The sequence below is a fragment of the Corvus hawaiiensis genome, chromosome 8 (assembly GCF_020740725.1).
Source record: "Corvus hawaiiensis isolate bCorHaw1 chromosome 8, bCorHaw1.pri.cur, whole genome shotgun sequence".
Lineage (NCBI taxonomy): Eukaryota > Metazoa > Chordata > Aves > Passeriformes > Corvidae > Corvus > Corvus hawaiiensis.
Window position 1 is genome coordinate 19,108,478 of NC_063220.1, and position 8,013 is coordinate 19,116,490.

An 8,013-nucleotide genomic window follows, 5' to 3' on the forward strand; every position below is an offset into this window, starting at 1 on the left:
GCCACTGCAGAAAGTCCTGTTGGAAGAATGTACCTACTGGAAAGACTTTCCTCTTTCATTCCCTTAATGCTTGTGAAATATTTTTATAAGCATCAAGTGTTCCTGTAAAAAGAGGTTAATAAAAAGCTATGACAAACCATCAAAACAAAAGAAATCCCCCCACACTGTATCTAGGTAATCAAATGTCATGTTCCCTGTCTTGTCAAAGTCCTCAGCTACTTGGTTGGTTGTGGTATTAAAATGATCTATGCTGCATTCCAGTCAAAGGATAACAGCTTATGAGAGTCAAAAGGTGGGCCAAAATAGAAGAAAGAGGATCACTGAAAGAAAGAGAAGTAACTTGAAGAATCTCATCGTTGGAGGAAATCCATTTCATGTAGTTCACTTGAAAATTCTTAAACCTGAAGTTTTCAGAGTGATGAGCGTGGGAAAAAAATGTTCACAATCATTCTTCTGGGCACTGATAAGATAAAAATGTCATTCTGTGTGACTTCTATGCTTATTATTACTATAGAAAGTTCCCCTGGTATGAAGAACATGTCATTACTGAGCCATGCTACATACCATGAACTGCCTAGAGTTCTTATTTCATCTCCAGCATGGGGCAGTGTTTGATGCTGAAGGAAAATAATAAGGAACATGACAAATATACAAGTGTTTTCCCAGCAATTACAGCTCAGCAACATTCTGAAGACAGAGGTATTGCACTTTTTGTAGGTACAGTAGGGATTTGGTAAGAAGTGGAATTAAAATAATGTGGTCAGTGATCACTTAATCTGATTTTGCATAAGTGTAATTGTCAGGAAATTGCTTTGCAGTGTGTTGGAATGGCCATATTCAAATTTTAGTACAACTACATAACGGATATGTGGTAGGAAGCCTCTGAGTCACATCTCAATTTTGACTCTTCCTTTCTGCATGTGTATAATGAAGTGCATAACAATGCTTTTTCAGAATATGCAATGCAGTAATAATCTAATTTCCCTGTGTGTAGCTTCTCATAATTTTTATTATAACTCATTTTAATTACACTTAATACAGATACTTCTTGTTCAGAACTCCACTGGTTTTGTTCTCATATCCACACTGTTACAGGCATTCATTTTCAACCAGTAGTGCAGCCACAGAGCACTTTAATTTGTAATTAACTGTTGTTAATTCAGATGCTATTGGCTTTTCCTTTTTTAAGTCCTATGTTAGTTTGTGCTATGGATTAATTACTGTTTACTGTGTAAACTTACCGAAATGGTTTGGGGCTCGAGTATTAGTGTGCTATGTTGCTATGCATCTGCTGATAACAAATGTTTAGCTTTTGTGTGTTCATGTAATTAGATTATGTATTATAAAGACTTTACATACTGGAAGTTGAACAGTTACTTTGGTGTGTGCTTCTCTACCTTCCTGACAATATTTTTTGTTTGCTTCTTTTATGCTTGAGGACCTGTGAGGCAAAACCAGGCTGGTCTCTTGTTGAATGATCTCCAGGATTCTTGTGTCAAATTGATAAGCACCACAGAGGTGCCAGAAATGTTTTTGGATCTTGAATTAAATACTTCCTTTCTCTGAAATCTCTAGAAGCCCATGGTGATAAAAATCTGTCTGCTTGCAATTTCTGTCTATTCAGTTTGCAGTCCCCTGGGATGTAATTGCAGTGGTGCCTTCTGCTCACAGTCTTCAGTTGTAGACAAGGCTAGGATTGTTAATTTATATTACAAAATATAAAATGAAGTTTTTTCTAGGTTTTTTTTTGCATATAATGAATTAGACACTTTGCTTTCTTTTCAAGTACTTCCAGCTTTCATAATGGGGCACCACCTTTTGGGATTGTGGATTTGGCGTTGCTTCTGCCTGTAAGGAGTTGCTTCCACCTGCAGCTTTTGTGTTGGGTCACGTTCTTCCAATCTTTATGTAAATCAGGTTCATCTTGATATGCATTTGACAGTTTTTCTGGTATCTACGTTAGCACTGAGCCACAGATGCTTGCATGAGGAAATTCATGTAGCTGAGAACTGCATCGGGAAGCGTAGTCCACTCGTTTGTGCATAACTTCTCCTACACAGGGACTTTGTGGCAGAGAGCTTGTGAAGGTTTTTCCTGGATTTCTCTTGCATTCGCTTTGTGTGTGACGCTGCAGAGAAGCAACACCAGGGGGCAGCGGAGGCATTTAGAAATGGCAAAAAGGTTTGGGTTTGTCAAATAACGAGATTAAAAAAAAAAAAAAAAAAAAAGAAAGTGTGATTATTTGTTTGTGACCCTTACTCAGCCCACTCTGAACAGATCTGAGGAAGTCAGCAATAGGGTACATTTCTTTTCGAATTCCAAAGGTTTTTAAAATATCAGAATGGAAGAGTACCTCAAAAACTTGTTTCTATGCTGGGTTTCATGATGTCATTTATTAGGTAATCTTAAATGTATTGAAGACTAGACAGCCCTCCTCTCTTCCTTCCCACTAACCCTGCAAGGATGAATTTCAGAGGTGTCTGTTAGCCAAGCTATGTTGGATGGTATGTTTGGCTATGTTTACCAGATATGTCTGGTAAAAATAATTGCATGTCCCCATAATTCCTTACTTTAAAATGACAAGTGTTGCTGTTTTCTTATGTATAGTTGAGAATATTATATAGGTTGAGAATATGAAAGTATCAATTCAGTGATGTGTGAGGAATGCATGCCAGTAACTGCTAACGTGACCACTCCTTACTATCTGTCTTGTCTAGCCTTGCAATTCAAAAAGCTTTACAGGTCATCAATGGCAGAAATTTATTTCTAGACCACACTTTAAGGCTGTTTCAATCCTTTTTAATCCAATCTTCAGAAAGACTGATTACTATGTACCATATATGTAGGAAATGTATCTATAGCTCCATAAGAATTATATTCTAATCACATCTAGATGGTGAATTATTGCTGAAATTAGGCGTTCTGCCCAGTACCAGAAATTCAAAACAGTACCTAATCACAAAAATAGTATTATTTACTTGGTGTGTGATTAAGAGTGCTAATAAGCAGGAAATGAAAACACTGAAGTTTTCTAAAAGGAAAAATCAGGGGTTTCAAAATACCCTCTCTTCTTTCTCTGTGTGTGAGGGGTTTACTAGCAAATGCATATGATTTTTTAAAAAGTGGATAATATTTTCTCTCTCACTTCTATCCATAAACTTAATGTGCAGACAGTAATTTTTCTTTACTTGAACTAATGAGACTTAGATTTACCTCACTGAATCTTGTACTTAAGTGCTGGAACTGTTGCACATAAAGGGCCTTATTTGCTGAAAATCTGCACTGGCTGATGCCAAGTTACAACACAGATATATAATGAAATACCTTTGGTTTTAAACATGGTCTTGAGACTGAGCATTGAGTGACAGGATTTCTTCTTAGCATCTCCTGTCTTGCCAGCGATCATAGTTTGTTTTGGGGAGACATAGGACTCATCAAAATAGATTGGATTAGCCTGATAATCATCCAGCCCCCCATCTGTCTCTGGGAATAGGAGGTAACAGGCACTTCAGAAAGTGCAAAAATTCCCTAACCAAGTATTCAGGAACAGGACACTGGATCTTACCTCCTATGCTAATGACTAGTCTGAATTGTGAAGAACTTGCTATCTCAGTGTACGGTATTATATTAATTTGGAGGTCCATAAAGGTCTAAAGCTATTTTTGAATCTTGATAGATTCATCGTTTCACTTATTTATATGTATAATGTGAAAAGAATTTTCTTTCTTTCACTGTAGTTTTGAATTTCCTACCATTTTTTAATTGAAATTCATTTGGTCTAGTGTTGTGAGAAAGGGAGAACAGTGTCTCCTGAATATTCAGTATGTTCTGTCTTTGAATCACATCCGCTCTTGCTCATCTTTTTTATGGTAGCAATTCACTGTCTTTACTATTACAGAGCCTTAATTATGCTTGCTGTCCTCCAAATCTCCTCTAATTTTACATTATACTTTGTCATCTGCAGTTCTCTGGTTCCCATTTTCCTGTAATGTGTATATAGCTGTATATAGCTATGAGCTGCTCAAGGTACTGTTACAATGGAAGCCTCTAAAACGGTGATTAAAATAATACCAGGTGAAATATGCCCAGGCTTCTTCCAAGGAGGTCTCATAGAAATGCTTAGTATTATTAATCTTCATCTAGTCTGGACAGGATGTAAATAGCATTTATTAAGAGTATGAGGGAAAATGTAGGAAAACGCTGTAAGGGGAACATGTGGCTGAGTTCAGCGCAATAGCTGTGCTTATGAGGAAGATGATGTATGGGGTTTGTTACACAGAACTAGACTGCCTGTTTTTATGCCTTCACCACATTTGCATGTTGGTTGCATGCAATCTGTTGATTGCAGTGGGGAGAGCCAAAGCTGAGTATTGGCTGCTTAGAGGTAGGCTTGGAAAATGTCATTCCTCCTCTGCATATTTGGGTTTGGGATAAATTACTTTCTATACATTCCCTAATGGTCCGAGTAACAAATGTGGAAGTGAAGCAAACTGGCCAGATCCTTTTTTCCAAATTTTTATCAGTAGAGGAGAAAGCTTTTTTTTTTCTCTCTTTTTCAAAGCAGGGGAAGGAAATGGTGAGCCCTAGTCCCAGCTGCAGTACCACTTGACTTCTGGGGAAGCATTACTTGTCCCTGAGCTTCACTTTTTTCTAGTAGTGCATATCCTGCCTTGAATAAGCATTAAATTGACCGGGATACAAAGAAAGGACCAACATACTTTCTGCTTTCTTTCATTTGGACACTAAATGACAATGACTTGCAGTGCTATAGGCTTTAATCAAGTGTGATGCTGTAACGTTGTGGATTGGATTTCTCTAGAGCCAGTTCACCCATACCCAGACAACTAGTTTTACCTAGACAAATCACCTCAAAAGGCCAGTTTATTGTATTTGCCAACCTTTAGTTTTGAGGCTCGGAAAGGAGAAAATACCTCTGAAAGCTTCTACAGAGGATAGTGGGTTTAGGCCTGAGTTAGGCTTTATTACTTCAAAAGCTTACCTCCTCTGAGACAGATTCAAAGCTGTATCCAATCTTGTCAGTCTTCAAAGACAGCCTCACACGACTGTTGAAGAGTTGCTGAAGTCTGCTGGGGTGTGTTGTCATATGCCTGTTTGTCACACACCATGCCAGATTAAAGCTGCTGCGTGTAGGGCTGGCTACAGCCATTGTCTGCTGCATCCACAGCGTACCAGGGTCTTACAGCACTGCACTGGGAGAAAGGTTACAGCTTGCTTTGCAGGCAGGAATGCTCTTTTCTCCTGCTGTTTTCCATGTGAGACTTTAATGGCTCATGCCACTCTGTCCCAGAGATGGGTTTCAAATCATCGTAGTGATTTTCAAAGGCCAGGTTTTAGTAAAATGTATTTACTGTAGTGCTGATTTATATCCTGCACCTGAGACTGAAGAAAGTTTGATAAATTTCAGGCTCTTTGAGAAAATATTTGTTAAGATGTCTCCAAATCACTTTCTTGGTGCTCTGGCAGTGTTTTTGTTACAGGTGATTTAACCTTAGAAATCTGGTACCTTTCTGATTAACGCTGATTCCTTAATTAGTTAAGAATTTATTTGTATTTCCTTTCATCTTTCTACTTGAATTCACATCAGTTCCTTTCACCTTCCCTAATGACTCCACTTTATCCTTCTCCTACCAGAATCTGTTTTATTCACCTAGCACAGGCAGAAAACAGCAGAACAACAGCGCAGGGAGGAATGAACCCTTGGCTCACCTTTAGTAAAACATAATCAGAGAACTTTTGGAGAAATATCACTTTATTTTAGCCAGTAATGTGCATACAATAGAGTGAACAGATGGGAGAACACACAGTTCAGGATATGCAGGTTGAAGGAACTAGAGGAACTGAGCCGGCTTGGAGAAAAACTAGACCCAAAACACAGTGGAATTCTGAAGTAATCCCTGAAGTATTGTGGAGTTGCTATGGAAATATGCAGGTGCTCAGACCAACACTGTAGACTAAAAAGATCATTTATAATTATCTGGGAAAAATGAATTATGCTTTTCCACATAACTACTGTATGTATTGTAATAACTAAGGACCAAAAAAGGACACAGATACACAACAGTTGTTACTATTCAGGGTTTCTGCCCCACACCACTTTCCAGGTCTTTGTGCTAAAAGGAGTAAAAGTATTTCTAAAAAGCATAGACTTATAACCATATGCTAGATGTGTGCTGCTGCTTCTAGAGAGGATTGGAGTCTCCTGGGCACAGAGGTAATTATGTTTTGTCTTTTAAAATAAATTCAATAGAATTGTATTTATTGTTGATGGCAAGTAAGGCCATGTGTGTGCTCACAGTCCAGATCTTGTGTGCAGGGCATCAGGCAGCTCTCTCTGCAGATCAATCAGTCTCTTCAGCTAAGTGTGACATGCATTTCTAGGCACACATTCTCAAACTATGCTATTTCCGTAACTCTGAGCCAGAGGTATTCAATTAGCAAAATGGAACTGTTCTGTTCAGTTTCCGTAATTTTTTAAAACCTTGTATCTTCTACTCAGTTTTCGAACAGCAACAGTAGCTGGAAGAATTTAATATTTCCATTTGACTAATGGCCTTTAGCTTAAATATATTCATTCTTTCCTATTTTTTAAATTAGCTGCAAGTTTGAGGGGGAAACATTTGCAACAGCTTGGGTTTGCATTTTCTACTGAGAGCTGTGAGGCATTCAGGGAGGATGTTCCACAGTACAGCTTGCCCTTCAGGGTGGAGGCTTTAGTCCCAGCTCTGCAGTCCTGTATTCAGGAGGTTGTTGCTGAGACTTTGTCAAAAACAATGTGTTAAAATAATAGACAAGCTTTCTGGGGAAACAGAGACCATGGAGTAATAATTGCAAAACACAGGGAAAGCTTAGATCTGCAAAGTGGTTTGTTGCGGCTTCTTTCATTTCAGGCCTAATCCTAAATTATTCTAGTTTGCCTGGAAAACCTCTGCTCTGTGCAACTATTTTTCTGCATAATTTCTACTTCTATTCCAGTTGTGTCTACAGGCCTTTTCCTAGTCTGGCACACAGCACTGAGTGGTGGGCTATGCTGTTCCCAAAGTGGAATACAATCCTAGCCTGAAAAATTATTTTAAAAAACCCAAACAAACCATACAATAAAATGGATTGAGAGCGTGAAGGAAGAAAAGAGCCTTGAGAAATCCCTGTGGCCTCAAGGTAAGCCAGCAGTACTGGTTCTCTTTACAAGCCTGTACTGCCTATCAAGAGAACAATGGTTATCATCACATATGCATGTTTCCATACCCTGTTCTATAAAGGGATACAATCTAAGTTTGTTAATTTCAATCTACATAGGACTAAACTGGAGCTCTACACACATTCTCCTCTTCCCAGGAAGACACACCATACACTCCGGGTGGTGCTTCTCCCACCTTCACTGCATGGGTGTGCTGGGTACTAACTCTGCAATGTAATAACAGTACTTCAGCCCAGCTTCTCTGTGCTCTGAAAACCTGTTGTAACATGTCATTTTTCTGTAGGGGGTGGTTGGTCTCTGCATGAAAAGGGTTACCTTTCTCATTTTATGCTTTTTGCACTGTTCTTGATGGGTAAATTTAATCTTCCTGGAGCCCTGTAAATTATTGTGAAAAAGTGCAGACTCAGAAAATGAAAATTTCAGCTTAGGTTTAGTGAATGAATTTTCATGTCAAGTCAGGAGGTTTCCTTGTTTTCTGTTTTTTTCTCTGAATAATATCTGCTTTCTTGTCTGTGCTGCACTGACAGAAACTGTTCAGCGAAGCTGCCTATTTTCCTGTTCTTTTTCACTTATTCCCAAGTGGCATAGACATCACATCTGAACACAGAAAAACTCCACCTCGAGTTACTCTCATAAAACTCACTTTGCTTTTTCCCCCTGTAAAATTCCCCTAAACAGTATAGTTCACCTATTCCAGCATATTTCAGGAGAGAGGTATCTTTGAAAAGAAAAGATTGAAGTATCCTGCTTGCGTAACGGAAGTGTAAAATAGCAACAGAGTATGACACTCAGATATA